This window comes from Lepisosteus oculatus, chromosome 20, assembly GCF_040954835.1.
Source record: "Lepisosteus oculatus isolate fLepOcu1 chromosome 20, fLepOcu1.hap2, whole genome shotgun sequence".
In the NCBI taxonomy this organism is placed as follows: domain Eukaryota; kingdom Metazoa; phylum Chordata; class Actinopteri; order Semionotiformes; family Lepisosteidae; genus Lepisosteus; species Lepisosteus oculatus.
Window position 1 is genome coordinate 2227558 of NC_090715.1, and position 21113 is coordinate 2248670.

General features: G+C 43.4%; 1 long non-coding RNA gene across 1 annotated transcript in view; it reads right to left on the reverse strand.

The window, feature by feature from the left end:
- Positions 1–8982: 8982 nt before the first annotated feature.
- LOC107080042 (uncharacterized) overlaps positions 8983–21113 on the reverse strand; it is a 54841-nt gene continuing 42710 nt past the window's right edge. Inside the window, exon 3 of the long non-coding RNA XR_001480940.1 lies at positions 8983–9207. This is a non-coding gene — a long non-coding RNA (uncharacterized lncRNA). The remainder of the gene's footprint in view (positions 9208–21113) is intronic.

Consider the following 21113-nt stretch of genomic DNA (forward strand, 5'->3'; position numbering starts at 1 on the left):
GCACGGAGCCTGTCCTCCATTCATTCAGGCAGTCCCACTCAGCTCCGGCCCGTGGGACCGCCGGGAGCGGAGTATCGGAACGCTGGACTGCAGCAGTGCGCCCGCGCGTGTGTGGATTAACAAGTGCTCGTTCCAGTTTGATCACCCCAGACCACGTGTGGCCCCGGTGTGCTCTGCCCAGGTCTGTGCAGGTGGGACTGGTCGAGGCACTGACAACGCTGCTTCAGGCTCTCAGTCTGACCCTCGCCCCAGGCTGGGGCTAGGAGTCACACACACGAGACCAGGCCAGCTGCAGCTCCTGGCTTTATCTCCATAACCCTGACTAGCTGATGGGGGTCCTCGAACATCACCTCTTTCTTCTTCCAGAAGGGAATGTAAAACAAGAAAAACAATGCATCCAAAGTAAAACCAGTTAAAAAACAAACAAAACACCTCCTTCCCTCCACCATCTTCCTGTATTCCCATCAGTAGGCAACAGAGTTATCACCACATTTGAGAGCAAATCGCCACTAGGACCTAGACCTTACTGATCATTTAAAATTCATTAGGTCATCCCAGTACTGCCAAACCAAATTGGCTACACTATTGCTGGTTTTAAAGGTTCGGGCATAGCAACAGAATACCTAAAAAGTGAATACCTTTGTTTTCTCATTGCAAACAGCAAAAATGCTGTACTTTGATCTCAACACACTGTCTCCACGCCATATTCCACAGCAGAAGTTCTGTGTCCCGGAAGCTGGATGGGGAACACTGCAGTGCAATAATTTGCTTCAGGGCAGATTTAATTTCCTGCTGAAGTCACACAATTTACAATCCGAAACATTTTGCTAATAATGCTTAAGAGTAAGTTCCTCCTGTAATGTGTGTGTGTCTTGGGTATATAAACTCCACTTTCATACTGCGTGACCCTGTAAAAACACAGAGAGAGCCACAGTCACTGGGAGCCCTGCAGCACTTTTGAATTACAAGTCTTATCTACTAATTATATTCTTTACACATCTGCATCCCAGAATCAAAAGGCACTGTCTTTTAGTGTAACAAGCACACACATTAATGAGAGTGCTCTGTAATTGAACCTTCGCATGGGTCTCTCGGTAATGAAAATATGCTAAGCTAAATTTGTATTAACAGAACATCAATCATATTTGATCAAACTGTAAACATCGACGATGATCTCCCAGCGTCTCCGTGCGTCTCTATGTAAATGTGCCGCTAATTGCCTGAGCAGTGAATGGCAATCTATTGATTCACAAGGCTGGGCTTGGCCAGACAGCACAGAGGTGCTCCTTAGGCCACTGTGTGGCACTGTGCTCCACTTAACCGACTCAGCCCAGTCACACTGCTGCCAAAACCCAGACAGAATGCAGAGCTCTTCTATAGCTGGGGGAAAAATAAAAACCTGACCTAGCAGGTCTTTATAGCATGTCAACATTCAAATCGAATGCGGTGCTGGGTTGTTAAAATTAATTTGATTTAAACTCATGCTAGAAGACCCTGACCTGGAATGAGCATAACGAAGACAAATCTAATAACTAGAAAACAAACCCACTCTGTGCTGTCCTCCCATTACAGATGCACGGCATTGCTCAAAGACATGCACTGCTCTCGCTGTCGGATTTTCTTTCTGGTTCGGGATGTCTGCCCCCTCCCCCCCCCAACATCTGGAGTGTCACCCTCACAGGCAGGCAGTGTGCCCTGCCCACATGTCCTGGACAAATATTTCAGGAAAACTTCTCCACATGCTTAAAGGTGCACCTTCTCTTTCCTCTATTGCTCTTTCCAGAGTACAAGTGTCCTCTGGAAATTAAACACCACAACTGAGTGGCCGATTACTAACCTTCAATAATAATAATAATTAAGCACCAGACAATAAGAACAACAGAAAAATAGGATTAGCATCTGCTATGTCTGGATTTTCCATTTTTCCCCACTGTAAGTTACATTCACTGTAAAACCAAATTCAACTTTAAGATGAAATATAATGTAATACAGTTCGTAAAAATTGTATATCCAAATTTAAGATATTACTCTCCAATGTATAATATGGTAAACATATTATATTCAATATAATAATGAATACTGATTTTTGGATTACTTTTAGCAGTTGCCATAATATTACTACTATCAATAATTATTCAATTTTATACTACTATATATTCAGACAGGAAGTACTTGCTCCAAGTGTGCAGAATGCAGAAAGCATTTCTGCTCCTGCTGTTCCTGGGTCTCTTGCCCAGGTGTTCCCTGTGACAGCTGGACATTGGAAAGACAGGTGATTCCTGAGCCCTATTGTCTTTCTAGCACACCTGTGTACGGTACCCCACCAGCCCCCTCCCCCACCTCCTCTCAGGCTTGTCTGTCAAACCAGGCTCCATGGATTCCACTGGGGAATAACTTTATTAGGAATAGCATCCATAAATCACAGTTTCAGGGCCTCTCCACCACACCGTCCTGACATGACAGGAAACTGCCAAACAACTCCACTACAGCTCACTTGCCACAATTAATTGGCCAGGATACCTGGTGCTACGCGCTGAGAGGTGTTTAAACAAACAGGCTCGAGAACAGAAAGCGCAAGGCCCTGCTGTCAGAATGTTTTGGACACGGCAACGTCCTGGCACACCACAGCAGACAAAACACATGGTGGATTTCCCCCGGTGGTGGATTTGAAAGCTTGCGAATTCATTCTATATCTTCATTTCTAAACGCTTCAATTTAGCAGGGAGTGTGTAAGGTTTGCAATCCAGGCACGACAAAGGCACTCACACCAGGCAGCTCCTGGACGATTCTCTTGTTCTGGATTAAAACACAAGGCACCGGCATAATCCCGGGATAGGGGCACGATCCTGCAGAGTACAGGAGGGTTTCTGGGAGAGGGGAGGATGGCGGGCTCGGCGAACAGGCCTTGATATGAAGCCGCACTGTACCGCACGGATTCCCGTAACTCTGTAAATAATTGATTGTTGTTTACCAAGGATAGCCTAAGCAATGCTGATAATTACAATAATTACTGTGTACCTAATGATAACCAAGAGGAGCGATGTGCTGCACTGGATGCTGTAAACATGCCGCAGTGGGGCATGGCGGCGCACTCTGATGAGCGCCGGGGCACATCTCCCCCCTCCCGCGGGACAGACCCAAAACTTCCCAAACGGGCGCCATCGTTTGACGTACCTGCGAGGAACAAAAACAAAACCGTCGCGCAATCTCACCCGATTGGAACATTCAAGGAATGAGGATGCAGGAGGGTTTCAGCCCTACTCCACCCCGGGTCAGAAACAGAAAGGCTACCATCCTCGGAGGCTTCAAATTAAAAAAATAAACTAACAATAAAACCGACAAGGTAGCAAAGAACACACTGAAATTAGCTGTTTAATCTTTGTTTTATCGCAAACTTCAGATATTTCAAAAAGCTTTGCTTCCATATTATTATTTAAATGCCAAAAAACTGCTTTGTGTTTGGAAAGAAGCTGGTATTAATTCTTAAATATCCCAATAGATTGCTACATTAAAATCCAGAGGCTATGATCTCATTTTAATTCCTGTATGTAAACAGGATAATCTAAGACTGTTTCTCTAATCATGACAACCTCCCCCCCCATCCCACACACACACACACACTCTTGTAAAGCACAAGGAACAAGCAGCGTTCTGATAATGAATGGATTACAACAGCCCAGTTATAAAACAACCCTGCTTATTGATATTACAGAAATTTTCCAATGTTTCATTGTTGACCAAACATGGATTAATGAGAAGCCTTGCATAAATCCGGAAGAAATGTACACTGACTCAAATACAGTTTGCATTGTTATAGGTTATAGTTGACGATAATCAAAGCACAAGTGGATTCTTCTGATAAGTGCTTATTAATCACCAAAACAAGATTAAATATTGATCTAAGTACTAGTAAACATTAAAAATGAACAATATTGACCTCAACAGGTGGGAATAGGGTTTGAATGACTAAAGGTTTTAATAATGCCTTCATAGGCACTGATAGCATAATAATAATAATTAATAATTGCTTACACTTATATAGCGCCTCTCTGGACACTCCACTCAAAGCGCTTTACAGATAATGGGGGCTCCCCTCCACCACCACCAGTGTGCACCCCCACCTGGATGACTAGCATACAGACTGGTTGAGGAAACCAGAGAGCGGAGGGGGACAGTTCTCTGCGGGAACTGGGGTCACTCAGGCTGATCACAACATCCTTCTCCTCCCTTCACTTTGAATCCAGCAATATTCTGGCCCAGTGCACTGTAGTGCCACCCCTGTGACCGGAAAACTCTGACAAAGGAAGTGCTTTTTCAACCTACAACCAGGGCCGAAGACGTTCAAGCAGGGAGCTGCGTCAGCATGCGTAGGCTGCCAAGGAACAGGTAAAGGTTTATTCTATGCTGTGAGGAAAAGAAAAGAGACACAACATTTTGGCTGTGGAACCTTCTTGAGGTGTGAAACCTTTCAGCACAGAATAAACCTTTACAACCACGGCTGTCTGATCGACCAAGATACGAGGTTTCACTTGCATAGCCCAGCTTTGCGAATTAGCAGAAGGCCAAAGACAGGAGGAAAAGGCATGAAATCATTGCATGGTAAGAGAAGGAGCCAGTAGTTTATTTAGAGCAGGGCTAGTGTTTCTGCAGGTTTTCCAGGTGTCTTTCGGGCGGCAGCTCCTGAAGACTTGGGAGATACTGTTCTATTAGTTTAGCTTGCTAAGAACTGAGCTGAAATGAAAATCCTCAAACCAGCCCTCCTGGAGCAGGAATGGGGATCCCCGATTCAGATCAGCAACACCTAAATAATGTGCAACAGAGATACCCTGTGCTGCACGCAGTGAGAAGTCCCTTTTCATTCCTTTCGAATCCAACCACTCAGACACACTTCCTAAGAGGATATACACTTCCTGATCTTCTACTGAGCTATTGAGAGGAAGAATGTCAGGTCTGTACTGAGGGTGCACCTCCCCCCACAACATGTCTTGTCCCATAATGGAGGGTCTGATTTGTTTCTCCTGAAGTGTAGGTTGTCACTGATCATATCAGCCAACTACACAGCAAAAAAAAAAAGAGTCCCACTTTTTGAACACTGATGGCTGGACACATTACCCAGAACGACACCGTTTGCGCTATTCGAGAAGCCATTTCCCCTGCAAATAACAGCGAGTCCCCTCTGTCCAAAGGCTCTCTTGGATTCTGTTTCCATTGCAAGCAGCCTCTCTTGATGATAAGAATACCAATTAGCATGCAACAGTAATAGGATGCAAACCCAGTTCTGAATGTTATGTTAAACAAATGCTAGTGAGGTAAGAGAACGATTCAACCTCTTTCAATTCAGTGACCTGGGTGCTACGGACTGTAGGTTCGGCAGTAAATCTATATAGATTAGGGAGAGCCTATTTGCAGTGCTGACACAGCTCACTGACTTTACTGCAGGAGAGGTGCACTGGTCCACCTTTTAGACTGAACAGTATTTTTTTCCCTCGCAAATTAAGGGTACAAGGGAGAAGGATTAGATGTAAATGAGCTGATATGCAGTCACAAGCGAAGCTGTCAGCGTCTGTTCAAGGCCTGTCCTCAGACGCAGACCGACACCCCACATGGAGAAGACAGCCTGGCTGCAGGGAGGTGAACTCAGTTATGTTCTATGTTCCATTTCACAAATATACCAAAAAATAGTCACTTCTACCCGGCCACTGGAGGACTTGGTCTGTGCAAATGAAAGTGATTGCAGCAGGTACAGTAATGTCAGAAATTGTGTGCAGCATGTTCATCTTTGTGCGTACAATTAAAATTTCAATCAGAATGTTGCAATGAAGTGCAATATTTACAGATTACAGTGGAAAACTGCTACGATTGTTACTCAATTCTAAAGGGACTTATTCCAATACAAAAAGACACAACAGAAATACAGAGAGGTGTAGTGTTAATGTGAGAATAAGGTTTGCACTATGTCTTGGATTAGCGATTTAACTGCTTTTTTACTTCCTGTGCGTGGTTTAACAGCACTGAAAATGTTTCACTTACTTTCTCTTTTTGTGGCATGGAGATCAGGATATTAGAATAGATGTCCTAAAAATCAAAATATGAGACTAAAACATATCCCAGCAGATGGTGGCATGGTTATACAATTCTAGGCTCTCCCGAAAAGAGAGAGGTTTTTACACCATATTCAACAGGACAGATACATTCTACAAGGGAAAGGAAAAGAAGAGGAATAAAGTAGCTAAATTATACAGAGCTATGAGCAGCTATATTATGTCACGCCTCACTAGCTTCCAATACTGGGTTCATTCTTAAGAGAGCTAAAGTGAAAAGATACAATTTCACCCAATGAGCTGGGTGGCAGCAGCAGGGACAAAGAAGACAAGATATTGCAATCCAGGGGTCATGGACATTGTCGTTGCTATAATTACTACACTTCCCTTTATACTTCTCCAAAAGCACCTTCCCCTCCACCCCATCCTAGCCTGTATACATTAGGAGGTGATTGTATTGTGTGATACAGGGCCCCTTTCGCTGCCCAGAGACCTGACTGCTCCAGTGACACTGGGGGAGGGGATGTCTCAGTGGTCCTAGTGCAGCCGGTCACCATCTGAGCCACTCATTGCTCACAGCTACCAATTCTCTGATTCATAACATTGCTCATCTTTATGGGCACCTGTTTTTCCCAAAGTCCGTTGCAGCTCGCTAAGATTCTTTTATTACGCCATGTATGACAAACAAACAATGTGTAATCTTGCCCTTACGCTACAAACAAACCATTAAAGAAAAAGTACACTGATGTCCAATAAAAATGCAGTGATCTGCATCTTACGTCAATAGCTCATGAGGCATAACAATCATGTTATTTACATTTTAAACAGTGAGCAGATAGCTTGGTTATTTGAGTAGTATTGTTACTTGCGATAACAAAACACTGAGCTCAAGTCATGTGATTTCATAACAATGCCAGGGGCTCAGTGTTTGATTTTGAGTTAAAATTGCCAAAATGAGTTGATGAAGAGTCTGTATAAATGGCCACTCAAAAAGACATGATTTTGATTAATGCAAGAACAGAGGCAGCAACGACCATTCCTCTCTTGTGTAATGAAGATCCCTGGGTTGCTATCAGTATGATTGAAGGCAGCCTGTCAGTGCGATAGGTTGCCTAGAGAATAAGGTGTTCTGCTTCAACAGTCGACAGACTGGTCCACAGAAACCAGGAAACAGCTCTGCGAGGGACAGGCCATGTCTTGGAAGACAGATGTTCACCACACTGGCCCAGGACCTTCACATCTGTCTGATCCATCTGCGTTATCGTTCTCAGACTGGAGAAGCTACAGCGTGAGAAACTGCAGGAAGAAATAACACATCCGACTCTAGTTCACTATGTGCATGACAACGATCTGCCAGCTCGGAGGCTGCTCAGGGGAAACATGTCATCGCAGGGAGATGAAATCGCTGTCTGCTGTGGGCCAGAGGACGTGGGGTGGCAGCAGAGTGACTGCTGGAGGGTTTTATTTCCTGATGAGGCTGTTGGGCCCTTGTGAGACCTGATGGAAGACAAGGTGTGTGGAGACACCTTCATGAGCCTTATGTTGACTGTTGAAGACAAACTGCTGGAGTGGTGGAGGTGTGGTGATGTGCAGAGGAGTCTCCTTTAACACCAGGACACCTTCGGTTCAGACTGACCACAAACCTACTGCTGAGGAAGAAAGAGCTTGAGGAAACAGCTCTTCCATTCCTGCAAGCCTGGCTGGAAGTGAACATTTTCCAGAGCGGATGATGCAAGACCACCCAGGCCTTGCTGTGTCCCATAGAGTATCTATGGATCCAATTTACCAACAGGAGACGCCATGACAGGCCTGAATCTGTTCTCGAAAAGTGAAGCCGGACAGCCGACGGTCCAGAGGCTGATCAGGACTGTGAATCAGTCCTGCCGGGACTGAGTTAGTCCTCAGGGAGGTCAGACAAGACACTAACGTTGTTTCTGACAGTCATGTTCCATACTGAAACCCTCTTGTGATTCATATTTTCTTTGCCTCTGTTTGAAATCTAATTTATTTTTGATTGAATCCATTGATCCTCACTGTGCCATTTCTTTATATGCTTCAGCATATACGTCCAATTTAAGACTGAAATATTGAAAAAAGTCTTCAATGAAAGTGCTTCATTAGAGTTGAACCGGACCAGATGGTGAAGTGGCATACAGTATGTGCTGGTGGCAGGCAGCCTGCGAACAGCAGAATGGTTTTTCTAACACTTGCCCCCGCTGCAGCTCAGCAAGGACCAGCTCTCCAGCCAGGACAGTGCTGTGATGCCCACCCCCCAAGCCTGCCAGGCCTTGAGCCCCTGCAGTGAAGCAGTTTCAAAGAGCTCCTCACAGAACCAGCGGACTGATGCGGACAGCACCAGTGGTTTTGCAAAGCAGACCAGTGTCCACTAGTGGCTAGACCAAGACCACAAAACCCTTGAGCTGGATTCAAACCCAGGCCTCCAGAGACTCCACAGGCTTGTGGCTTTACACTTCAGTATGACCAAACCCTCCCACGCTGCTTTTAAAAAGGCCTTTGAGGCCAAGAGCTAGATATGTCTAGAACCTCCCCAGTTTAAAATAGAGGAATCCAAGAGTCATTCCCCAGCTGATCCTCCAGACACAGACCTGAGTCCTGTGGAAACTACCCTGGCTGCCAAATGAAATGATTCAATTATCAATAAGAAAGTCTCTTTAGAAGCTCGGACATAGCATGTTCCAGATAACTGTGCACCTCAGACCTACATGAGCTCCCTTCATGCTCCTCTCATTGGCTGACGAATTCTGGCTCGTGAGCAGTTGTGTTGAGAATCCCTGCTGTTTTTGCATGTATATGTAATGATATCTTAACCAAAATGTAAATGATCAAGACACACAGACACACACAGATCTGTTTTATCAATAAACGAAAACAAAAGAAATCACAAGCAGCACCAAGGAAGGCAAAGCAATTTCTCAAAACGGAAGTTTGAAGGCTTTTTATAAAGGGAGGGGGGTGATCATGGTTTGAGAAAAAAAGCTTTAGTCAACAAAAACCATTACAGCAAATGCACCGAGCCACTTAAGATTTCTTTGAAGATGAATCAATCCCGATATTCGAGTGAGAACCCACAAGGTCCCTCATTGATGATCGAATATCTCGCCTGCACTTCATAGCAGTCTGCAGTCATTGATGCTGAGATTGATCGCTGAATGGAAAGAAGAAAAGGATTACACTTGTCAAACTCAGTCAATACCGGTGGGCTGGGTGGTCAAATGTTTGCAGTAAATCTTAAATAGTGTCTGCAAAGCTAAAAAAGAAAAAAAAAAGGCAAAGCACTGCTGACAAACCCAGGAAGGTCTTCCTTTGGCTCCCTCTGCACTGACAGGGCTGCGCAGACAGACCTGGTGTGGTTGCAGACTTTTGCAAATCAGCTCCCTTTTCCACCACTCTTACGAGTTTCCTGAGCAGTACGAGGGTGCTCAGCTTAGATTTCAGTACATTAAATACTGTTGGCTTAGCTAGGTAAACATGAATAAAATCTACCTAAAATCCCTTATTATTACAAATGAATTTTTCCAGGTAAATCAGAGCATTGAAACCCCTTCCAGTGTGTTTCAGCAGAATGCAAACTAGACAAGAGCTCCCTTTCCAACCCTTCAGTTTCCTGAAGCTTGCCGGCGGAGCAGTGAATCTCCACACCTGTGTGAGCGTGAGAGGGCTCCCAGCAGACCTTGCAGCAACACTGGGGAGGTCAAACTCACCCAGCAGAGTAGGCAGGGCAGGGAACAGAGAGAGGCTGCAGAGCTTTATGTATCTGCGCGTTAACAGCACGGCGTTATTTACTACAGGCATTTCTTTTATGGAAAATCAAGACATGATTGATTCAGGTTAATGTGACGCGGTGGCAGCACGAAACTGGTTTTGAGTGTGCGGGTTAACAGAAAACAGTAACTTCCATAAACTGCTGCGGAGATAAATCACAGTTATTCCGATGGCGCTGACAGCAGTTTAAGCAGCAGCAATCATTGAATCCACCAAGGGAGCCTCTTCAGCGAGCCCAGCGTAATACACACACAAAAAAAAGGACCAGGAATCGGTCATATCAACGGGCCATCAATAGAGAGGTGTTTTACATAAATATCAGCGAGCAGTAAGTAAATTCTGTTGACGAAAATGTAATAAAACAAAGAGGGTTTCAAACAGGACGGTTCCCTGATGCATTCCTCCAGCACAGCTCACTCACTTACAGCGCGCTGGTGAGATTATAATGTTTGCTTTTATCTGTCAGAAATCAATATTTCAAACGTCCGATAAAAGAGGAAATTGAACTGGGAATAGACTGAAGTGCTGTAAAAGTACAAAGCACAATTATCAAAAAGCACTTAAAGAGCTTAATAGGATACACATATAAAAATGCTCAAATTAATGTCTCCAAGCCATAATGAGAACTTTTTTTTCCCCTTCCCCCCAATGGTTTTTGATCACAATGAGACGTCTTCTGCATGCAGGCTGTTTGGTCAATGCGGTTGCAGAATGTATGTGGACCCCAGGAGACTCCCCGTGCTCTGTGCTGTTCAAACAGCGCCATTAGGTATGATTGGCTAATTTTTCAGTTTATGGGAAATGCATTACAGGTGTAAACTCTGCATTCATCACAGGAAAGTTTTTTATCAACGGAAAAAAAACAAGACGATTGCTGCAGAGAGGATTACATGACACTACATGACATTACATGTGGAGGGGAGAGGGAAAGATGACACAAGAATGAACAGTTTTCTGGACAAGACGCCATTAATTTTTCCTGCAGTGCTTTCTACATTGTACCTTTAGTTCTCATCTATGCTTGTTTGATTATGCAAAACAGCAATTGAGGATGAGTTTCAGCTTAGGAGCCCGTGTACTGATCTGCGTTTATTTAATATTCCCAAAACATTCAAGCACCTCTCAGAACCTTTCGGTTTGGTCAATTTCAGAATCCCATCTCCACCCTTTAAGGTGTTGTGATACCACTCTGCAATTAAAAAAAAAAGAAAGATCAAAATATAACTTGAGTTAGAACTGAAATCTTTTAAAGCATCTCAGAGAATAAAAACCTCAGTGCAGCTGTGGTCGCAGTTTATGACGTGATGATAAACGATGATTGCTCTTCACCACATCCATATATCACAGCCTCTCACAGGCTTGGAGACGAGCCTCACCAGAGAGACACTGGCACCCTCCTTTAACACCACCCCTCCCCCCAGAGATGAACTGGGATACAGGAATCTTTAAGCTTCACGTCACAGAAAGAATGGCACCACATCTCGCCAGACTTGCCAAGAGGCAGCAGCCTGCACTGAAGCACACAGACAGCTGGCTGTTACCAACCTGCGACGCTGCTCATTAATTAATGGGATGCTCTCATCTTCCACCCCCCAGTCTATAAAAGCCCTGGATGGAGCAGAGTTTCCTGCAGCCCAGGGGTCCCCAGCAGTCCTGCTCACCAGGGCTCTCACAGATCTCAACAAGGCCCCATGCATGTTAGACAGGGCTGCTTCACACCTGCTCTGCCTGGGATCATGTTCAGGGTGGTGAACAGACGCCAAACCTGCCTCGCTCACCCCCCCCCCCGCCGTGTGCATGCTGTCAACACCCTGCCCAGCCCCCACACCCCCCAGGGGCGGGCTCCCGGACCTCCGCCCCCTCCTGACGAGAGAAGCACGTTCTGCTCCTGTCGCTCCATTCCCTCGTCTTGCCACTCGGACGACCAGGAAACGGAACAATGTCACGCTGTTAAGGAATGCCCATGCCGTTTCCACCCCACGCATTCCTGGAAACCAGATATTCCCCTTCTGAACTGGAAAGAACGCAACTGCTTTCACACATCAGCCCCTGAAAAATGCGCCTACTCTTAAAACCAGCATGCAACTCAAAAGGCCAAGAGAAATATGGCAATTATCCCCTGCTGTTTGAAGTCATGCTTAAAGTCCATGCTGCAGCCAATAACTGTGACTTATTAATCTCCTATGATGTATTTAAAAAAGCTAGTTCATGACACAGCATTAATTTTTCTGGACATCTCCGCTTTTGCAACTTGAAATTGTTTTTTGCAGTGTGAAGCTCATTAGGGATGTGAAGGGCATATGAAAAAAAAGGGATGCAGGATGTGAGAGTTTACTATCACACCACTTATCGTGAAAATCCACCAGACAAACTCAAATAAATTTATTGATCAAGGATTTGCATCAAAAAGCTAATGTGCACAATTCTTCATTTAAGTAGAATAAACCTTTCCTTCTGTGTAAAAACAAAACTGCAGTTAAATAAATGCTAGGGAAACAAATGCTAGTGTGCACATTTATAAATATTCATCTGGGTACCAACAATGGGTTTCCTTTTTTAATTATGAGATTATTATCTAAAGAGATAGCATAACACAGCCAGGCCCACGTACATAGAGAAAACCCATCCAACAGGAATTCACTGAAATAGAAAAGTAGCTCATCGTCAGCTACCCCTCATGGGGTTAAACCCAGAGACTAGAAGCTGGCATAAACCCTGGTGCAATTTTGTCTCTGTTTATTTTCAGTTATTGATTATTGTCTTGTCTGTATGGGGTCCATCTCCTCAGAAGCACTTTAGATGCCTCTGATAAACATTTAGAAAAGAGCAGCTCCACTCAGTCTTGGCACTGCAGTATCTGATTCTGGCTCAGAGGAGGGAAAAAAATAAAATAAAAAACAACAAAAAAAGACATAATTCCTGTTTACTCCAGATTCTTTCATCTCAAGGAGCTGACTCTACATACACAGCCGGGCCATTATGAATCCCTCTCCTTATCGGTCTCATTTCATTCAAAATTGGCCAATTCTGCACAACTACAAAAGCCTTTTAATGGAAGACAAACTCTTCTGATAATAATAACCAAAGTTCATCTCCCAAATGCATCTCCATATTTGGAGATTAAAATTCCCTGGACTCTATGTCCCATCTGCACATCTGAAAGGCATTATTTATAACATTCTGGGAAATACCAGCAGACCTTAAATCAGGAATAAATGTATCATTTTTTAACTATGCTCCAGTCCCTGTAATTTCTTTCATAGCTAAATTACATATTTAGAACACAGTGAAGGACACTGAACGGCGTGGAGGGGAACCACACCTTGAATCAAGGACCTCCTCAGTTGAATAAAACGTATAGTTTTCTGCAGACAACTTAGATATTGTTAATGTAGTTAATACTGCAGGAAGGAAGGAGAAGCACTAATTATAGGTTGACTTTGTAGGAGCCTACGCTGTGATGGACCCCTTTAAATGACAATTTATGCCTGACCAGATACTATCGCTTTGTTTCCACAACAGGCTCTTTTTTTATCCAAAGCAACTTACAGTACAGACTAGCTGATGAAGCACGCTCACTGAACCCACTCCACTATCTAGCTTCTTACAGCAGGGTCTGGACACCTCTGTCTGGGTGTGACCACTGTCCTTTAATTTAGCTGTGGGGTCAACGGAAACCAGATAGGGAATTTTCACACTCTGAGAGCAAGCAAGCGAATCTATAGAACATACAGAACATCTATATAAATGCAGATTTCACAAGACTTCAACTTTATCACTAAAAAATGTAACAGAGTCTAAGAGAAAGCATATAAGTTTTGGAAATGCTGGGAGAAGGAAATGTCTAAACAGACTTCAAATTCCTCTTGTGCACACATAAAGTTGATGATACCAGCCAATGACAGCTGTTTCACTCTTATTATTTTCACCTCCCAGCATTGTGAAATGCAAGAACTCAGTCATGTTCATTCCCATAATTCATAGCTTAGTCATGTCCTTAGAAAGACACCATCATGTTTTACATTGCATTATAAGATTCCCATAACTGTTTCAAACACAAAGGCTGAAAATTGTTACCATCAAGTACATACCATACGTTGTTTCTCTTAGAAGTCTGGGGAAAAGGCATTTACAGATCACTTAAGTTCATAGCCATCATTGATCTCATTATATTTCAAAGTTTTCTGATCAATCCTTCTTGTTGAGTAAGATATTTCTCTAGGCGCTGCAAGGTACATTTCATTTTCAAGCATTTCCTCAGATTGATTCAGAAATTACCTTACTAATGACAGGAGAGCACACCCTCAGCAGATCTGATTACGGAACCCGGACTCTTTTAACATCCACTCGCTCTGTACACTGGAGAGGTGAATCACAGAACCGGGCAATCTCTCCCCACAGATAATTACTAATAGATCTTTTAATTAGAAACTGCAAGACATCAGCTAAATTAGTCTTTTAAAGGCCCGTATGGCTGATCCACCAGATGCAATTCGAGTCAACATCTCTGTATATAAAAATTCACTTTTCAATAGAACAGGTTTAATCAAGATCTGAGCACAGGTCTTCAAAAGTGCATTTAGCCGTCTCAGAGTTAAAGTTAAAGTGGAGCCTGAGTTAAGGATAGTCTCGTTGTGAAGTGCAAACTTGATAGCATTGTGTTTTGTAATTTTGGAATCTTATCTTTCATTTAAACTTGTTCTGTTTCAATGCAAAAAAAAATGGCTGCTCAAGTCTTTCAATTAACCTTTTGGGTTGTTTGTTTCTAGCTCTGTTTCTCCCATGCTTCCAGCTCTCTTTTCAGATTCTGCACTGGAGCAAATCTGAGAGCCAGCTTTGTGCTGCTGCTAACTTGCTCAGGAGTAGTGAGAGACCAAATCAATTCATTTAAAAGACGAGTGAATAAGCGAGAGCATTTTCACAGCCTTATTCCACCTTGTGATGCCCTTCAGGGGTAATTTTACCCTTGATTCAAATCACATTTCTGATATTTGCTTTATATTACAGAAAATTGGAAGAAACAGTCGAAAGAATTTATCCGTAACCCGTAACAGCCCTGAAGGGGGACTCTCCAGATTTCCAGCATAATTTAGAAAATGAAAAGGTCCTGGCGAGTTATCATAATCTGTGCTCGTGCATTTTACACAGGAGCTGCTGCCCGAGTTTGAGCAAACAGACGTCGGGGAGAGGAGGCAACAGCCAGGCCAGGGGGAGTCTAGCTCAGCCCCTGTTGTGGGATATTAGGCATGCAGGATTATAAACCAACGCCCTGTACAGTTACATGCCTTGCAGGCCGGCGCTCTGTTTCTCTTCATCCTCTGGCTGCCCTGTCCTGAGCGAGTGACTATGTGATTGCTTTATCAAAGTGGGAAAAAGAGGCCGAACACCGAGACCCAGAGATCAGGACTGAACGTTTATTACCAATGCAGTCAGAGCCATGGCCGCGCCATTCAGCGTAGATGTGCAAGCCAGACACAGACATCTACCTTTCCCACCCCACTTCTGGGAAGAAATAGAAAGCATTGAAACCTACTTGAACATCTACAAGTTGTTTTGCTAATCAGGAGGACTGTGCACAACTTTAGTTGGCGGGCAGCATCTGTAGGGGACAGACCTTCACAAACCACACCAGGTCTGCGATTATTAGACGCTCCAGCCCTGAGCACGTTCCTCCAACTCGGGTTCTCTCCGCTCCGGCAAAAATAGATTTGAAAAATGGTTCTTAGGGGGTAAGGCTGCATTGCTTTGGGATGTGAACGGCTCAATAAAATATACACATGAGGCTCAGGCAGCAAAAAAAAAAACCTTTTGACAATGTTAAGCCATGCAGCTGCTTTGAGGCAGCAGAGTGTTTTAATAATTTTCTTAGATGTCGGATCTCGGCGCACAGATACAAGGCTTTCCAAGGGTATGCAATGCCAGGGGTTGCCACACTACACCTGCGATGAGTCCAGCACACAGTGCAGGCTCTACTGGCATCGCGCAAAAGAAGCAGAGGAGCCTCTCCCCCCTCCCCCCCCCATGATGCAAACAGCATCTCACCCTGTACTCCCTGTGCATGCCATTAATGAAATGAATCCAGAGCTCATGGGATCGCTCCCTGCCCCACAGTCCGTTGCCTGCGCTGTCTGTTTGATGTCTGCAATGCCACCCACTCTCATTCAGCCGAAGTGGGACTCTGCACTGGAGTGGCGGAGAATGTCAAGAGCCAAGGCGACAATGGACGACCCAATTAAAGCAGCTTTATTCGGAGCACTTAATGTACATGATGACCAGGACCATCTTGAATAAAGAAGAAAAACTCCCCAAAATCCCCAGGTGTCATTTTAAATCACAACTGGAGCCAGCAAACCGAACCGCCTATGCTGGATCGTTTTCTACGGGCTGGCACGAAGATACTTGTGACTCACCTAACAAATACGAGGTTCAAAATTTGGAATCAGACCTTTTCTGATTATTTAATGACCAAGAAAAGAGTGGCAACAGGAAGTTCAAACATTTTGTTAAGACTACAGTCTTTGTAAATAGTTATGCATAAAAATAAATACACAATGCCTATAAAACACAGCCACACTAAGACATACACAAGAGCTCAATAAATCCCATGCAGTAAATGTCCCCTTGCTTTTAGATCTCAAAAGCATAAGAGTGTAGTATATTTAACAAGAATAAAGATTAAAAAGCTGGAGTATGCTTTACAGCAAAATATGTATTCATTATATGTCGGCGGAGCTGTATCACAGACAAGGGGAATGAGCGTTATCGATGTCCACCCGTGTCTGCAGATAGTGATCATAAAGGACAGGTCGAGCAACAAATGCCGTTTTCACTCAAACCGAAGGAGCATACTGGTACAATGACCTATCACTCGCAACGTGGTTCAGGTTCATGATTCTACACTGGGCTCTGGCAGAACAGAATGATTTTTCACTAAAGTGCATGATATATTAAGGGACCCCTTGTATTTTGGGGTGTATAAATTAAGGGAATGATCCTCTCTGACATTCTAAATGACAAAATAAGAGGCACTTTAAGTAATTCCTTTGATAAAGCAAGCTGACCCGGGGGACAGGGATGAGCGATATAATCAAACGCACTTTTGCAGGGCACTGTCAGGACCATCAGTCTAGCTGTTCCATTAGGGATGAGCAGAGAGCGCATCTCCACCTGCCAAGGAAAGAGGCATTTAGCCTGTGGCTCAGGTGATCCCCCACCTGCCTCAAGATAGCGGCCCAATAAACAAAGCAGGAGGGAAATGTCACAGGAAGTGGGCGACTGTGCGTTATTGATCACACCAAGGGTTATCGGCAACATTTTGGGAAACCCGGTAGGGATATTTCTCGCAGTTCAACAGAAACCCAGATGTTTGCTGTGCAGATATAGTAGACAAATTCAAACTACCATGACTAAAACTTGCAAAACCCTAAGAGAGAATCATGAGGCACAGTACGGTGTGGTTGGATAAATATATAAGATCAGATCACTTTATTGGCCATATATAATTTCTTTAATTAGGAATTTGTCTTTTCACATACCCCAGCTTGCTCTCCATGAGACACACAGACAAGGAGAGAAGCTTGGGGTCAGAGCGCAGGGTTAGCCATTTATATGGCACCCCTGGAGCAGTTGGGGTTAAGGGCCTTGCTCAGGGGCCCAAAGGAGTAGGATTCCTCTGCCGGCCGCAGGATAAAAGCCAGTAACCTTCCAGCCGCAGGCGCAGATCCTGAGCCACAGAGCCATCACATCGCCCCCGATAACTCATTCTACCATGTTTCCTTTAAACAAGACTAACATGGACAGTCCACCTTGAGTATACCTTGCCCACAAATGACTGGTTCCCATCTGCAACTGGTGAACTTCAGCAAGTTAAGGTTCACCACTTTGCCAAAGAGCAATAACAGTAGTGGCTTCTAGGAAACGCAAACCCACAACCTCACACCTGTGGGCCCTGAACTCTAACCACTATATACCAAAGCATGCATACAGAGTCCTCCAAATTCATCCATGCCCTTGCTAAACTGTAACTAAAATTTAGCAAAGGAAATGCAGGTGAACACTATGTCAAGATTTGATTGAGTCATCCAGTAGTTTCATAAAGTCTCAGAATGTTTATGGAAGCTTCTGGAAGTCACTCTGATTGGCCCTTGGTATCGTAGGAGATTCAAGTACAAGCAGACCGTTCAGTACCATCATCATCACAATGGAAGTCCAAAGATCTGAGAGAAAAGATCCAACTGCAATGATAAAATGAGCTATTATACTTCCAGGCATTCAAGGTTGCTGCCACAATGAAAGCCACAAGAAACGTTTATCCACAATGTGAGATCAGAAAAGTCCTTCTGGAGGCTGACTGACACCCAAGGCAAAAAGTGCAAATCACTGGTATCACCAGGTCATCTCTAAGATTACCATTTAAGGCTGAATCTGAAGTCCAAGACAGTTCCACGGACAAATAACAAAAGAAAAGGCATGAGATTGCAGAATGATAACAACTTGAAATATTCCCAAGTCTAAACAGAGCCACATTGTTTCACCAACAGGATGAGTAACACAGAAAGCTGAAGCTCGTGTTGGGAAACCTTGAACCAGTCAAGAACAGAAGAGGATCCCTCTTGCTTGAGGAGGGCTTTCTGTCATCTGGGCCTGGTGTCCTAATCTGAATTGAGGAGCAGATGTGATGTGATCCTGATGTGTGGTGAGCGTTCTGGCACACTATGGCTGCTGTCATCATCCAGGTGGGGCTGCACATTGGTGGTGGTGGAGGAGAGTCCCTATTACCTGTAAAGCGCTTTGAGTGGAGGGTCCAGAAAAGCGCTATATAAGTGTAAGCAATTATTATTAATTATTATTATTATTATTATTATAGCAGATGAATTCCCATGTTTATCAAGATATTTCAGCAGAGCGCTGGATCTTTCTGTCGAGAAACTCAAGCAGAGTCACAGATGGACTTTTCAGTAGGATCACAATCCAAAACCTGTATCCAACACAATGAACAAAAGGCTAAGGGATCTTAAAAATCAGTGCTCATGACCACCATTATAGCCTCTTGTACAACGTGATATGGACAATTCTGAATAAAACTGAACAGCATGTGTCTTACAAAATATACAGAAATATTTCTGACAGATCTTCCATTTTGAAATGCCATACGGAAAATCATGTGGTTTTGCATTTGCACAGTAAAAATACTGAATGCAGACCTGGATATGAATTAATTGGAAGTCTGCTATAAATGAGGGCTTTACTAACTTAGACAATGAAGTTTGTGTGTAGGAGTCCTGTGCTCAATATCATTGCCTGAGCTTATCCATAATTAAGCATAAAGAATGCAGATGAATCTGACTACAGCAAAGGCTCTCAAATGTTATGCCCACATCTTATAAACTTACATTTCTGCAACATGAATAATAGTACAAATTACATCAGTAAATAAATAATTTAGATATTAATTAAATGCTGCACTGTAAATATGCAGGTTTAAAACCACAAGGCTGTTTATTATGTAATTCCTGTAATGGAAAAATAGTTCTTGTATTTGCTGAACACCACCTTCTTTTTTTCCAGGAGCCAAATTGCAGATTTGAACAAATTATGTCATAAACAACATAGGACACCTACACAAAGAGGACATCGGATGGTTACTGGGGAACTTCGAGTCTGGTTAACCCAGACTTACATGAAAACGCACAGCCTGAAAGAACAGGTACTTTATGTTTGGATCGCATGTCCGCGGATTTTATGTGACCATTTTTCCACATTTTCTCGTCTTCCTGGCATCTGTTTTAATTTGTGTCATTTCATCTACAGTACATAAACAGGCACAAACCACATCTCTGACGTTCGGTCTCCAATATTAGAAATGATGTTATTGCACAGAAGAGATAGATAAATATCTTAAGTGTAAGAGAAATTAATAATCCCAGCACTTGAGTCTCCCCATTAGATGTTGACAGCTACCGCTACAGATGCAGGACAGGCACAAGGACTGTAATTCTGTCTCATTACAGTACCAATCCGCAGTTCCCCTCCATCTCCTTAATTCATTTCTTATAGTTTTTCCTGTCGCCAGCTCTTGTTTTATTGCTTACTAACTTACGCATTATGGTCTTAATTTATGGCCAGAATTGAGCCCCAGCAAATCATGGAATATTTTCATTGATTACCCTAAATTGTCTAATCTGCTGTATGTTCTTAGCTCTTGATTGGGCGCTACGTACTGATTGCCTCCCTCTAACTTAAAAATCAATCAACAGCAACAATGAGGGCTGCTGGATAAATCGAGTCTAATGCAGCATAACTGCAGCAAATATCCATCTCGGTCCTGTTCTCAATCAAATCTGTGGCAAGGTTTAATCCATAAACCATCTAATAACTTCTCATTTGAGCTCCGTGTGCACATGCAAATTTGTGATTCCTGCCTCACAGAAAGGCACTTTATTGCCTTAATACCAGGCTCTTACCCAAAAGTTGGTTGCAAATTTTTATTTATGATCCCTGTCTTTGCTTTGTATGATTTCATGTTGTAATTCAGGATGAACATTTCCTATTGCAATCCTTCAAATCTCTCCCTCGGCTAACTGAAATTATGAGGAACAAACAAAAGGAAAGCCAAAACTAAATGGATATAAAGCAAACCTAACTTTATATTTTTTTTTTGCACACTACACCAAGATGGAATATGCTTCAGCTTTGCTCGCATTTTGCAGCTGTGCTTGTTATTAAAAACTACACATGTATTGACTTATGAGGTTAATATTACACGTATTTATTCAAAACACATAAAACAATATCTGCAGGATTTTTTTTTTCCTTTTGACAATTTAAAGCTGGAAATATTGCTCTGGGCAATGCTAAAACGCCATCTGATCATGCGGTTTCACCCCACACAGAGACGCCCTCCCGCATTTTGCGGTCTCTGCTATTCTATTGCAATATCACAGATTCTCCCCAAAGTGCCAGAACTTTGTTCTGAACTTTGGGGTTCAGATACAAGGTGATACAGATAATTATAGAAAGCCCTGGAGTGGCAGAACTCCGCCACATTTGAGGGAAAATGACACGCAGTCGCTTTCGTTTAATTTCAAGCTAACTTACAAGGGATAAAAAAAACAAGAACAATTGCCTTCATGGCCAGGTAAAGGTTTTCTGAAGGCCAACAGCATTTTTTAATGAATTAATAAACATAAGACAATAAAAGCTGAAATCCTGTGCAGCAGGGAGAGAGATCAGCTGCTATCCCTGTGATATGAGGCTCTGAAAGGCATTGATTTTTATTCAGGGGGACAG